Genomic DNA, 15,128 nt, shown 5'->3' on the forward strand with positions numbered 1-15,128 from the left:
CTCCCTGAAAAAAAAAATCAGTGGGAGATTAATATTGGCCTTTCTGCTTGTGTGCCAGTCTTGAATCCTGGGTGTGCCATTTCTCTCTCTCATATAGTGGGCCATAGAAAGCCTATTTTTCTTTTATTTGGTTTCTAAATTCTCCCTGAAAAAAAAAATCAGTGGGAGATTAATATTGGCCTTTCTGCTTGTGTGCCATTCCTGACTCCTGGGTGTGCCATCTCTGTCTCTCAAATAGTGGGCCATAGACAGCCTATTTTTTTCTTATTTGGTTTCTAAATTCTCCCTGAAAAAATAAAAAAAATCAGTGGGAGATTAATATTGGCCTTTCTGCTTGTGTGCCAGTCTTGACTCCTGGGTGTGCCATCTATCTCTCTCAAATAGTGGGCCATAGAAAGGCTATTTTTTTTTTTATTTGCTTTCTAAATTCTCCCTGAAAAAATCATTTTTTTTAATTTGGTTTCTAAAGTCTCCCTGTAAAAATAAAAAAAAATCAGTGGGAGATTAATATTGGCCTTTCTGCTTGTGTGCCATTCCTGATTCCTGGGTGTGCCATCTCTGTCTCTCAAATAGTGGGCCATAGAAAGCCTATTTTTTTTATTTGGTTTCTAAATTCTCCCTGAAAAAAAATCAATTTTTTTTATTTGGTTTCTAAATTCTCCCTGAAAAAATACTTTTTTTTAATTTGGTTTCTAAAGTCTCCCTGAAAAAATAAAAAAAAATCAGTGGGATATTAATATTGGCCTTTCTGCTTGTGTGCCAGTCTTGACTCCTGGGTGTGCCATCTCTCTCTCTCAAATAGTGGGCAATAGAAAGCCTATTTTTTTTTTTTTGGTTTCTAAATTCTCCCTGAAAAAATCATTTTTTTTAATTTGGTTTCTAAATTCTCCCTGAAAAAAATCATTTTTTTTAATTTGGTTTCTAAACTCTCCCTGTAAAAAAAAAATCAGTGGAAGATTAATATTGGCCTTTCTGCTTGTGTGCCAGTCTTGACTCCTGGGTGTGCCATCTCTGTCTCTCAAATAGTGGGCCATAGAAAGCCTATTTTTTTTTTGGTTTCTAAATTCTCCCTGAAAATATAAAAAAAAATCAGTGGGTGATTAATATTCGCCTTTCTGCTTGTGTGCCAGTCTTGACTCCTGGGTGTGCCATCTCTCTCTCTCAAATAGTGGGCCATAGAAAGCCTATTTTTTTTATTTGGTTTCTAAATTCTCCCTGAAAAAATACTTTTTTTTTATTTGGTTTCTAAAGTCTCCCTGAAAAATAAAAAAAAATCAGTGGGATATTAATATTGGCCTTTCTGCTTGTGTGCCAGTCTTGACTCCTGGGTGTGCCATCTCTCTCTCTCAAATAGTGGGCAATAGAAAGCCTATTTTTTGGGGGGGTTTCTAAATTCTCCCTGAAAAAATTAAAAAAAAATCATTGGGAGATTAATATTGGCCTTTCTGCTTGTGTGCCAGTCTTGAATCCTGGGTGTGCCATCTGTCTCTCTCAAATAGTGGGCCATAGAAAGCCTATTTTTTTTTTTGTTTCTAAATTCTCCCTGAAAAAATCATTTTTTTTAATTTGGTTTCTAAATTCTCCCTGAAAAAAATCATTTTTTTAATTTGGTTTCTAAATTCTCCCTGAAAAAAATCAATTTTTTTTATTTGGTTTCTAAATTCTCCCTGAAAAAAATCTTTTTTTTTAATTTGGTTTCTAAAGTCTCCCTGTAAAAATAAAAAAAAAATCAGTGGTAGATTAATATTGGCCTTTCTGCTTGTGTGCCATTCCTGATTCCTGGGTGTGCCATATCTGTCTCTCAAATAGTGGGCCATAGAAAGCTTATTTTTTTTTTAATTTGGTTTCTAAATTCTCCCTGAAAAAATAAAAAAAAATCAGTGGGAGATTAATATTCGCCTTTCTGCTTGTGTGCCAGTCTTGACTCCTGGGTGTGCCATCTCTATCTCTCAAATAGTGGGCCATAGAAAGCCTATTTTTTTTTTAATTTGGTTTCTAAATTCTCCCTGAAAAAATAAAAAAAAAACAGTGGGAGATTAATATTGGCCTTTCTGCTTGTGTGCCACTCCTGACTCCTGGGTGTGCCATCTCTCTCTCTCAAATAGTGGGCCATAGAAAGCCTATTTTTTTTATTTGGTTTCTAAACTCTCCCTGGAAAAATAAAAAAAAATCAGTGGGAGATTAATATTGGCCTTTCTGCTTGTGTGCCAGTCTTGACTCCTGGGTGTGCCATCTATCTCTCTCAAATAGTGGGCCATAGAAACGCTATTTTTTTTTATTTGCTTTCTAAATTCTCCCTGAAAAAAACAATTTTTTTTATTTGGTTTCTAAATTCTCCCTGAAAAAATCATTTTTTTTAATTTGGTTTCTAAAGTCTCCCTGTAAAAATAAAAAAAAATCAGTGGGATATTAATATTGGCCTTTCTGCTTGTGTGCCAGTCTTGACTCCTGGGTGTGCCATCTCTCTCTCTCAAATAGTGGGCAATAGAAAGCCTATTTTTTTTTTTGGGTTTCTAAATTCTCCCTGAAAAAAACATTTTTTTTAATTTGGTTTCTAAATTCTCCCTGAAAAAATCATTTTTTTTAATTTGGTTTCTAAACTCTCCCTGTAAAAAAAAAATCAGTGGAAGATTAATATTGGCCGTTCTGCTTGTGTGCCAGTCTTGACTCCTGGGTGTGCCATCTCTGTCTCTCAAATAGTGGGCCATAGAAAGCCTTTTTTTTTTAATTTGGTTTCTAAATTCTCCCTGAAAAAATAAAAAAAAATCAGTGGGAGATTAATATTGGCCTTTCTGCTCGTGTGCCAGTCTTGACTCCTGGGTGTGCCATCTCTCTCTCTCAAATAGTGGGCCATAGAAAGCCTATTTTTTTTTTTGGTTTCTAAATTCTCCCTGAAAAAATCATTTTTTTTATTTGGTTTCTAAATTCTCCCTGAAAAAATCAATTTTTTTTATTTGGTTTCTAAATTCTCCCTGAAAAAATCATTTTTTTTTAATTTGGTTTCTAAAGTCTCCCTGTAAAAATAAAAAGAAATCAGTGGGAGATTAATATTGGCTTTTCTGCTTGTGTGCCATTCCTGATTCCTGGGTGTGCCATATCTGTCTCTCATATAGTGGGCCATAGAAAGCCTATTTTTTTTTTAATTTGGTTTCTAAATTCTCCCTGAAAAAATAAAAAAAAATCAGTGGGAGATTAATATTCGCCTTTCTGCTTGTGTGCCAGTCTTGACTCCTGGGTGTGCCATCTCTCTCTCTCAAATAGTGGGCCATAGAAAGCCTATTTTTTTTAATTTGGTTTCTAATTTCCCCCTGAAAAAAAATCAATTTTTTTTATTTGGTTTCTAAATTCTCCCTGAAAAAATACTTTTTTTTTATTTGGTTTCTAAAGTCTCCCTGAAAAAATAAAAAAAAATCAGTGGGATATTAATATTGGCCTTTCTGCTTGTGTGCCAGTCTTGACTCCTGGGTGTGCCATCTCTCTCTCTCAAATAGTGGGCCATAGAAAGCCTATTTTTTTTTTGGTTTCTAAATTCTCCCTGAAAAAATCATTTTTTTTAATTTCGTTTCTAAATTCTCCCTGAAAAATATCATTTTTTTAATTTGGTTTCTAAATTCTCCCTGAAAAAAATCAATTTTTTTTAATTGGTTTCTAAATTCTCCCTGAAAAAAATCTTTTTTTTTTAATTTGGTTTCTAAAGTCTCCCTGTAAAAATAAAAAAAAAATCAGTGGTAGATTAATATTGGCCTTTCTGCTTGTGTGCCATTCCTGATTCCTGGGTGTGCCATATCTGTCTCTCAAATAGTGGGCCATAGAAAGCCTATTTTTTTTTTTATTTGGTTTCTAAATTCTCCCTGAAAAACTAAAAAAAAAATCAGTGGGAGATTAATATTCGCCTTTCTGCTTGTGTGCCAGTCTTGACTCCTGGGTGTGCCATCTCTCTCTCTCAAATAGTGGGCCAAAGAAAGTCTATTTTTTTTAATTTGGTTTCTAAATTCCCCCTGAAAAAAAATCAATTTTTTTTATTTGGTTTCTAAATTCTCCCTGAAAAAATAAAAAAAAATCAGTGGGATATTAATATTGGCCTTTCTGCTTGTGTGCCAGTCTTGACTCCTGGGTGTGCCATCTCTCTCAAATAGTGGGCCATAGAAAGCCTATGTTAGGAGTCGAGTTTCCTCTGCTGCACAGGGGGAATCTCGATCCGTGTCTGCTGCGGTCTCCCATTCTGCTTCGGCCGCAGTGGGCTCTGCTCAGCGGAGGCGTCGCTCCCAGCGTCTCGCTGGGACTGATTCTGTGCACAGGGTTACTGCTGCCTTTTCTGGCTCTCCTGTTGTACCCTGCACTGATCTGCGGCGAGCGAGCTTCTCTGGGACTAAGTCCTTATTTGCACACACTGAGCATGCCCAGGGCAAGATCTCCCGTTGGAGATCGAGGGTCACATGCTCAGGTACTGCAGCACATCCCATTGGTCCTCCTGGCAGGTCCTGAAAGGGCAAAACTTCTGTAGCAGCTTCCTGTGCTGCAACTATATAAACTGCGCAAGACCGCACGGCCATGCGCTAGTATTGTCTTGATAATGTGTGTGTGTAGATGGATGTATGTCGATGGATGAAAGCTCCTAAGTATCCCTCCCTAGTGTTGTTGACTGCTCGCGGATGATGTAAGCTATCTAGCGCCCGACTAGCCATCTGCACGTAACACACATCACAGCGTCCAGTTGCTGTGTCCGCCAGTACGGCGCCGTGCGCTTCCTCTGCGCTTTCCTTACCCAAGCCTGGGTGGTTAGTGGTGTCCGTCAGTGCGGCCCCGCACGCACTCTCGTGCCTTTATATTCTATTTATTAGTTTCCTTACACACCCAGTTGCGTTGTTGTGCCAACAAGTGTCTAATCGGACTTCAATCCTGAGTAGGGGTTGAGTTCGCTGACTTCTTGCTCGCACTCTATGTGCGGTACTGCGGTCCTGTGAAGCAACAGGATCGCTTCCTTCACGCAGGGTGAAGTTAACCCATGTGTGTATACTTAGTACCGCCATATAGTCCATCTTACTAGCAGCAGGGTCTTTACCTGCACAGTGGAACTCGGACAACGAAAGCACCTAGTTTCATATCATCTATACTTGGTGCGTTCCGCCGGTCCTTAACAGCCTATTTTTTTTTATTTGGTTTCTAAATTCTCCCTGAAAAAATCATTTTTTAAAATTTGTTTTCTAAAGTCTCCCTGTAAAAATAAAAAAAAATCAGTGGGAGATTAATATTGGCCTTTCTGCTTGTGTGCCATTCCTGACTCCTGGGTGTGCCATCTCTGTCTCTCAAATAGTGGGCCATAGAAAGCCTATTTTTTTTTTTATTTGGTTTCTAAATTCTCCCTGAAAAAATATTTTTTTTAATTTGGTTTCTAAAGTCTCCCTGTAAACAAAAAAAATCAGTGGGAGATTAATATTGGCCTTTCTGCTTGTGTGCCAGTCTTGACTCCTGGGTGTGCCATCTCTCTCTCTCAAATAGTGGGCCATAGAAAGCCTATTTTTTTTTTATTTGGTTACTAAAGTCTCCCTGTAAAAAAAAAAAAAATCAGTGGAAGATTAATATTGGCCTTTCTGCTTGTGTGCCAGTCTTGACTCCATCTCTCTCTCTCAAATAGTGGGCCATAGAAAACCTATTTTTTTTTATTTGGTTTCTAAATTCTCCCTCAAAAAATCATTTTTTTTAATTTGGTTTCTAAATTCTCCCTGAAAAAATCATTTTTTTTATTTGGTTGCTAAAGTCTCCCTGTAAAAATAAAAAAAAAATCAGTGGGAGATTAATATTGGCCTTTCTGCTTGTGTGCCAGTCTTGACTCCTGGGTGTGCCATCTCTCTCTCAAATAGTGGGCCATAGAAAGCCAATTTTTTTTTTATTTGGTTTCTAATTTCTCCCTGAAAAAATAAATTTTTATATTTTGGTTTCTAAATTCTCCCTGAAAAAATCATTTTTTTTAATTTGGTTTCTAAATTCTCCCTGAAAAAAAAAAAAAAAATCAGTGGGAGATTAATATTGGCCTTTCTGCTTGTGTGCCAGTCTTGACTCCTGGGTGTGCCATCTCTCTCTCTCAAATAGTGGGACATAGAAAGCCTATTTTTTTTTTATTTGGTTTCTAAATTCTCCCTGAAAAAAATCATTTTTTTTATTTGGTTTCCAAATTCTCCCTGAAAAAATCATTTTTTAAAAAATTTGGTTTCTAAAGTCTCCCTGTAAAAATAAAAATAGAAATCAGTGGGAGATTAATATTGGCCTTTCTGCCTGTGTGCCATTCCTGACTCCTGGGTGTGCCATCTCTGTCTCTCAAATAGTGGGCCATAGAAAGCCTATTTTTCTTTTATTTGGTTTCTAAATTCTCCCTGAAAAAATAAAAAAAAATCAGTGGGAGATTAATATTGGCCTTTCTGCTTGTGTGCCATTCCTGACTCCTGGGTGTGCCATCTCTCTCTCTCAAATAGTGGGCCATAGAAAGCCTATTTTTTTTTAATTTGGTTTCTAAATTCTCCCTGAAAAAAAATCATTTTTTTTAATTTGGTTTCTAAATTCTCCCTGAAAAAATACTTTTTTTTATTTGGTTTCTAAAGTCTCCCTGAAAAAATAAAAAAAAATCAGTGGGATATTAATATTGGCCTTTCTGCTTGTGTGCCAGTCTTGACTCCTGGGTGTGCCATCTCTGTCTCTCAAATAGTGGGCCATAGAAAGCCTTTTTTTTTTTATTTGGTTTCTAAATTCTCCCTGAAAAAATAAAAAAAAATCAGTGGGAGATTAATATTGGCCTTTCTGCTTGTGTGCCAGTCTTGACTCCTGGGTGTGCCATGTCTCTCTCTCAAATAGTGGGCCATAGAAAGCCTATTTTTTTTTTGGTTTCTAAATTCTCCCTGAAAAAATCATTTTTTTTAATTTGGTTTCTAAACTCTCCCTGTAAAAAAGAAAATCAGTGGAAGATTAATATTGGCCTTTCTGCTTGTGTGCCAGTCTTGACTCCTGGGTGTGCCATCTCTCTCTCTCAAATAGTGGGCCATAGAAAGCCTATTTTTTATTTGGTTTCTAAACTCTCCCTGGAAAAATAAAAAAAAATCAGTGGGAGATTAATATTGGCCTTTTTGCTTGTGTGCCACTCCTGACTCCTGGGTGTGCCATTTCTCTCTCTCATATAGTGGGCCATAGAAAGCCAATTTTTTTTTTATTTGGTTTCTAAATTTTCCCTGAAAAAAAAATCAGTAGGAGATTAATATTGGCCTTTCTGCTTGTGTGCCATTCCTGAATCCTGGGTGTGCCACCTCTGTCTCTCAAATAGTGGGCCATAGAAAGCCTATTTTTTTTTTATTTGGTTTCTAAATTCTCCCTGAAAAAATAAAAAAAAATCAGTGGGAGATTAATATTGGCCTTTCTGCTTGTGTGCCAGTCTTGACTCCTGGGTGTGCCATCTCTCTCTCTCAAATAGTGGGCCATAGAAAGCCTATTTTTTTTTATTTGGTTTCTAAATTCTCCCTGAAAAAATCATTTTTTTAAAATTTGGTTTCTAAAGTCTCCCTGTAAAAATAAAAATAAAAATCAGTGGGAGATTAATATTGGCCTTTCTGCTTGTGTGCCATTCCTGACTCCTGGGTGTGCCATCTCTGTCTCTCAAATAGTGGGCCATAGAAAGCCTATTTTTTTTATTTGGTTTCTAAATTCTCCCTGAAAAAATAAAAAAAAATCAGTGGGAGATTAATATTGGCCATTCTGCTTGTGTGCCAGTCTTGACTCCTGGGTGTGCAATCTCTCTCTCTCAAATAGTGGGCCATAGAAAGCCTATTTTTTTTTTTTATTTGCTTTCTAAATTCTCCCTGAAAAAATAAAAAAAAATCAGTGGGAGATTAATATTGGCCTTTCTGCTTGTGTGCCAGTCTTGACTCCTGGGTGTGCCATCTCTCTCTCTCAAATAGTGGGCCATAGAAAGCCTATTTTTTTTTTATTTGGTTTCTAAATTCTCCCTGAAAAAATCATTTTTTTTATTTGGTTTCTAAATTCTCCCTGAAAAAATCATTTTTTTTAATTTGGTTTATAAAGTCTCCCTGTAAAAATAAAAAAAAATCAGTGGGAGATTAATATTGGCCTTTCTGCTCGTGTGCCATTTCTGATTCCTGGGTGTGCCATATCTGTCTCTCAAATAGTGGGCCATAGAAAGCCTATTTTTTTTATTATTTGGTTTCTAAATTCTCCCTGAAAAAATAAAAAAAATCAGTGGGAGATTAATATTGGCCTTTCTGCTTGTGTGCCAGTCTTGACTCCTGGGTGTGCCATCTCTCTCTCTCAAATAGTGGGCCATAGAAAGCCTATTTTTTTTTATTTGGTTTCTAAATTTTCCCTGAAAAAAAATCATTTTTTTTTATTTGGTTTCTAAATTCTCCCTGAAAAAAATACTTTTTTTAAATTTGGTTTCTAAAGTCTCCCTGAAAAAATAAAAAAAAATCAGTGGGATATTAATATTGGCCTTTCTGCTTGTGTGCCAGTCTTGACTCCTGGGTGTGCCATCTCTCTCTCTCAAATAGTGGGCCATAGAAAGCCTATTTTTTTTTTAATTTGGTTTCTAAATTCTCCCTGAAAAAATAAAAAAAAAACAGTGGGAGATTAATATTGGCCTTTCTGCTTGTGTGCCACTCCTGACTCCTGGGTGTGCCATCTCTCTCTCTCAAATAGTGGGCCATAGAAAGCCTATTTTTTTTATTTGGTTTCTAAACTCTCCCTGGAAAAATAAAAAAAAATCAGTGGGAGATTAATATTGGCCTTTCTGCTTGTGTGCCAGTCTTGACTCCTGGGTGTGCCATCTATCTCTCTCAAATAGTGGGCCATAGAAACGCTATTTTTTTTTTATTTGCTTTCTAAATTCTCCCTGAAAAAAACAATTTTTTTTATTTGGTTTCTAAATTCTCCCTGAAAAAATCATTTTTTTTAATTTGGTTTCTAAAGTCTCCCTGTAAAAATAAAAAAAAATCAGTGGGATATTAATATTGGCCTTTCTGCTTGTGTGCCAGTCTTGACTCCTGGGTGTGCCATCTCTCTCTCTCAAATAGTGGGCAATAGAAAGCCTATTTTTTTTTTGGGGTTTCTAAATTCTCCCTGAAAAAAACATTTTTTTTAATTTGGTTTCTAAATTCTCCCTGAAAAAATCATTTTTTTTAATTTGGTTTCTAAACTCTCCCTGTAAAAAAAAAATCAGTGGAAGATTAATATTGGCCGTTCTGCTTGTGTGCCAGTCTTGACTCCTGGGTGTGCCATCTCTGTCTCTCAAATAGTGGGCCATAGAAAGCCTTTTTTTTTTAATTTGGTTTCTAAATTCTCCCTGAAAAAATAAAAAAAAATCAGTGGGAGATTAATATTGGCCTTTCTGCTCGTGTGCCAGTCTTGACTCCTGGGTGTGCCATCTCTCTCTCTCAAAGAGTGGGCCATAGAAAGCCTATTTTTTTTTTTGGTTTCTAAATTCTCCCTGAAAAAATCATTTTTTTTATTTGGTTTCTAAATTCTCCCTGAAAAAATCAATTTTTTTTATTTGGTTTCTAAATTCTCCCTGAAAAAATCATTTTTTTTTAATTTGGTTTCTAAAGTCTCCCTGTAAAAATAAAAAGAAATCAGTGGGAGATTAATATTGGCCTTTCTGCTTGTGTGCCAGTCTTGACTCCTGGGTGTGCCATCTCTCTCTCTCAAATAGTGGGCCATAGAAAGCCTATTTTTTTTTTGGTTTCTAAATTCTCCCTGAAAAAATCATTTTTTTTAATTTCGTTTCTAAATTCTCCCTGAAAAATATCATTTTTTTAATTTGGTTTCTAAATTCTCCCTGAAAAAAATCAATTTTTTTTAATTGGTTTCTAAATTCTCCCTGAAAAAAATCTTTTTTTTTTAATTTGGTTTCTAAAGTCTCCCTGTAAAAATAAAAAAAAAATCAGTGGTAGATTAATATTGGCCTTTCTGCTTGTGTGCCATTCCTGATTCCTGGGTGTGCCATATCTGTCTCTCAAATAGTGGGCCATAGAAAGCCTATTTTTTTTTTTATTTGGTTTCTAAATTCTCCCTGAAAAACTAAAAAAAAAATCAGTGGGAGATTAATATTCGCCTTTCTGCTTGTGTGCCAGTCTTGACTCCTGGGTGTGCCATCTCTCTCTCTCAAATAGTGGGCCAAAGAAAGTCTATTTTTTTTAATTTGGTTTCTAAATTCCCCCTGAAAAAAAATCAATTTTTTTTATTTGGTTTCTAAATTCTCCCTGAAAAAATAAAAAAAAATCAGTGGGATATTAATATTGGCCTTTCTGCTTGTGTGCCAGTCTTGACTCCTGGGTGTGCCATCTCTCTCAAATAGTGGGCCATAGAAAGCCTATGTTAGGAGTCGAGTTTCCTCTGCTGCACAGGGGGAATCTCGATCCGTGTCTGCTGCGGTCTCCCATTCTGCTTCGGCCGCAGTGGGCTCTGCTCAGCGGAGGCGTCGCTCCCAGCGTCTCGCTGGGACTGATTCTGTGCACAGGGTTACTGCTGCCTTTTCTGGCTCTCCTGTTGTACCCTGCACTGATCTGCGGCGAGCGAGCTTCTCTGGGACTAAGTCCTTATTTGCACACACTGAGCATGCCCAGGGCAAGATCTCCCGTTGGAGATCGAGGGTCACATGCTCAGGTACTGCAGCACATCCCATTGGTCCTCCTGGCAGGTCCTGAAAGGGCAAAACTTCTGTAGCAGCTTCCTGTGCTGCAACTATATAAACTGCGCAAGACCGCACGGCCATGCGCTAGTATTGTCTTGATAATGTGTGTGTGTAGATGGATGTATGTCGATGGATGAAAGCTCCTAAGTATCCCTCCCTAGTGTTGTTGACTGCTCGCGGATGATGTAAGCTATCTAGCGCCCGACTAGCCATCTGCACGTAACACACATCACAGCGTCCAGTTGCTGTGTCCGCCAGTACGGCGCCGTGCGCTTCCTCTGCGCTTTCCTTACCCAAGCCTGGGTGGTTAGTGGTGTCCGTCAGTGCGGCCCCGCACGCACTCTCGTGCCTTTATATTCTATTTATTAGTTTCCTTACACACCCAGTTGCGTTGTTGTGCCAGCAAGTGTCTAATCGGACTTCAATCCTGAGTAGGGGTTGAGTTCGCTGACTTCTTGCTCGCACTCTATGTGCGGTACTGCGGTCCTGTGAAGCAACAGGATCGCTTCCTTCACGCAGGGTGAAGTTAACCCATGTGTGTATACTTAGTACCGCCATATAGTCCATCTTACTAGCAGCAGGGTCTTTACCTGCACAGTGGAACTCGGACAACGAAAGCACCTAGTTTCATATCATCTATACTTGGTGCGTTCCGCCGGTCCTTAACAGCCTATTTTTTTTTATTTGGTTTCTAAATTCTCCCTGAAAAAATCATTTTTTTAAATTTGTTTTCTAAAGTCTCCCTGTAAAAATAAAAAAAAATCAGTGGGAGATTAATATTGGCCTTTCTGCTTGTGTGCCATTCCTGACTCCTGGGTGTGCCATCTCTGTCTCTCAAATAGTGGGCCATAGAAAGCCTATTTTTTTTTTTATTTGGTTTCTAAATTCTCCCTGAAAAAATATTTTTTTTAATTTGGTTTCTAAAGTCTCCCTGTAAAAAAAAAAAAATCAGTGGGAGATTAATATTGGCCTTTCTGCTTGTGTGCCAGTCTTGACTCCTGGGTGTGCCATCTCTCTCTCTCAAATAGTGGGCCATAGAAAGCCTATTTTTTTTTTATTTGGTTACTAAAGTCTCCCTGTAAAAAAAAAAAAAATCAGTGGAAGATTAATATTGGCCTTTCTGCTTGTGTGCCAGTCTTGACTCCATCTCTCTCTCTCAAATAGTGGGCCATAGAAAACCTATTTTTTTTTATTTGGTTTCTAAATTCTCCCTCAAAAAATCATTTTTTTTAATTTGGTTTCTAAATTCTCCCTGAAAAAATCATTTTTTTTATTTGGTTGCTAAAGTCTCCCTGTAAAAATAAAAAAAAAATCAGTGGGAGATTAATATTGGCCTTTCTGCTTGTGTGCCAGTCTTGACTCCTGGGTGTGCCATCTCTCTCTCAAATAGTGGGCCATAGAAAGCCAATTTTTTTTTTATTTGGTTTCTAATTTCTCCCTGAAAAAATAAATTTTTATATTTTGGTTTCTAAATTCTCCCTGAAAAAATCATTTTTTTTAATTTGGTTTCTAAATTCTCCCTGAAAAAAAAAAAAAAAATCAGTGGGAGATTAATATTGGCCTTTCTGCTTGTGTGCCAGTCTTGACTCCTGGGTGTGCCATCTCTCTCTCTCAAATAGTGGGACATAGAAAGCCTATTTTTTTTTTATTTGGTTTCTAAATTCTCCCTGAAAAAAATCATTTTTTTTATTTGGTTTCCAAATTCTCCCTGAAAAAATCATTTTTTAAAAAATTTGGTTTCTAAAGTCTCCCTGTAAAAATAAAAATAGAAATCAGTGGGAGATTAATATTGGCCTTTCTGCCTGTGTGCCATTCCTGACTCCTGGGTGTGCCATCTCTGTCTCTCAAATAGTGGGCCATAGAAAGCCTATTTTTCTTTTATTTGGTTTCTAAATTCTCCCTGAAAAAATAAAAAAAAATCAGTGGGAGATTAATATTGGCCTTTCTGCTTGTGTGCCATTCCTGACTCCTGGGTGTGCCATCTCTCTCTCTCAAATAGTGGGCCATAGAAAGCCTATTTTTTTTTAATTTGGTTTCTAAATTCTCCCTGAAAAAAAATCATTTTTTTTAATTTGGTTTCTAAATTCTCCCTGAAAAAATACTTTTTTTTATTTGGTTTCTAAAGTCTCCCTGAAAAAATAAAAAAAAATCAGTGGGATATTAATATTGGCCTTTCTGCTTGTGTGCCAGTCTTGACTCCTGGGTGTGCCATCTCTGTCTCTCAAATAGTGGGCCATAGAAAGCCTTTTTTTTTTTATTTGGTTTCTAAATTTTCCCTGAAAAAAAAATCAGTAGGAGATTAATATTGGCCTTTCTGCTTGTGTGCCATTCCTGAATCCTGGGTGTGCCACCTCTGTCTCTCAAATAGTGGGCCATAGAAAGCCTATTTTTTTTTTATTTGGTTTCTAAATTCTCCCTGAAAAAATAAAAAAAAATCAGTGGGAGATTAATATTGGCCTTTCTGCTTGTGTGCCAGTCTTGACTCCTGGGTGTGCCATCTCTCTCTCTCAAATAGTGGGCCATAGAAAGCCTATTTTTTTTTATTTGGTTTCTAAATTCTCCCTGAAAAAATCATTTTTTTAAAATTTGGTTTCTAAAGTCTCCCTGTAAAAATAAAAATAAAAATCAGTGGGAGATTAATATTGGCCTTTCTGCTTGTGTGCCATTCCTGACTCCTGGGTGTGCCATCTCTGTCTCTCAAATAGTGGGCCATAGAAAGCCTATTTTTTTTTATTTGGTTTCTAAATTCTCCCTGAAAAAATAAAAAAAAATCAGTGGGAGATTAATATTGGCCATTCTGCTTGTGTGCCAGTCTTGACTCCTGGGTGTGCAATCTCTCTCTCTCAAATAGTGGGCCATAGAAAGCCTATTTTTTTTTTTATTTGCTTTCTAAATTCTCCCTGAAAAAATAAAAAAAAATCAGTGGGAGATTAATATTGGCCTTTCTGCTTGTGTGCCAGTCTTGACTCCTGGGTGTGCCATCTCTCTCTCTCAAATAGTGGGCCATAGAAAGCCTATTTTTTTTTTATTTGGTTTCTAAATTCTCCCTGAAAAAATCATTTTTTTTATTTGGTTTCTAAATTCTCCCTGAAAAAATCATTTTTTTTAATTTGGTTTATAAAGTCTCCCTGTAAAAATAAAAAAAAATCAGTGGGAGATTAATATTGGCCTTTCTGCTCGTGTGCCATTTCTGATTCCTGGGTGTGCCATATCTGTCTCTCAAATAGTGGGCCATAGAAAGCCTATTTTTTTTATTATTTGGTTTCTAAATTCTCCCTGAAAAAATAAAAAAAATCAGTGGGAGATTAATATTGGCCTTTCTGCTTGTGTGCCAGTCTTGACTCCTGGGTGTGCCATCTCTCTCTCTCAAATAGTGGGCCATAGAAAGCCTATTTTTTTTTATTTGGTTTCTAAATTTTCCCTGAAAAAAAATCATTTTTTTTTATTTGGTTTCTAAATTCTCCCTGAAAAAATACTTTTTTTAAATTTGGTTTCTAAAGTCTCCCTGAAAAAATAAAAAAAAATCAGTGGGATATTAATATTGGCCTTTCTGCTTGTGTGCCAGTCTTGACTCCTGGGTGTGCCATCTCTCTCTCTCAAATAGTGGGCAATAGAAAGCCTATTTTTTTTTATTTGGTTTCTAAATTCTCCCTGAAAAAATCATTTTTTTTAATTTGGTTTCTAAACTCTCCCTGTAAAAAAAAATCAGTGGAAGATTAATATTGGCCTTTCTGCTTGTGTGCCAGTCTTGACTCCTGGGTGTGCCATCTCTGTCTCTCAAATAGTGGGCCATAGAAAGCCTTTTTTTTTTTTTTATTTGGTTTCTAAATTCTCCCTGAAAAAATAAAAAAAAATCAGTGGGAGATTAATATTGGCCTTTCTGCTTGTGTGCCAGTCTTGACTGCTGGGTGTGCCATCTCTCTCTCTCAAATAGTGGGCCATAGAAAGCCTATTTTTTTTTTGGTTTCTAAATTCTCCCTGAAAAAATCATTTTTTTTAACCCCTTTACCCCCAAGGGTGGTTTGCACGTTAATGACCGGGCCAATTTTTACAATTCTGACCACTGTCCCTTTATGAGGTTATAACTCTGGAACGCTTCAATGGATCCTGGTGATTCTGACACTGTTTTCTCGTGACATATTGTACTTCATGACAATGGTAAAAATTATTTGATAGTACCTGCGTTTATTTGTGAAAAAAACGGAAATTTGGCGAAAATTATGAAAATTTCGCAATTTTCCAACTTTGAATTTTTATGCAATTAAATCACAGAGATATGTCACACAAAATACTTAATAAGTAACATTTACCACATGTCTACTTTACATCAGCACAATTTTGGAACCAAAATTTTTTTTTGTTAGGGAGTTATAAGGGTTAAAAGTTGACCAGCAATTTCTCATTTCTACAACACCATTTTATTTTAGGGACCACATCTCATTTG

Source organism: Ranitomeya imitator, chromosome 2, assembly GCF_032444005.1.
Source record: "Ranitomeya imitator isolate aRanImi1 chromosome 2, aRanImi1.pri, whole genome shotgun sequence".
Classification (NCBI taxonomy): Eukaryota; Metazoa; Chordata; class Amphibia; order Anura; family Dendrobatidae; genus Ranitomeya; species Ranitomeya imitator.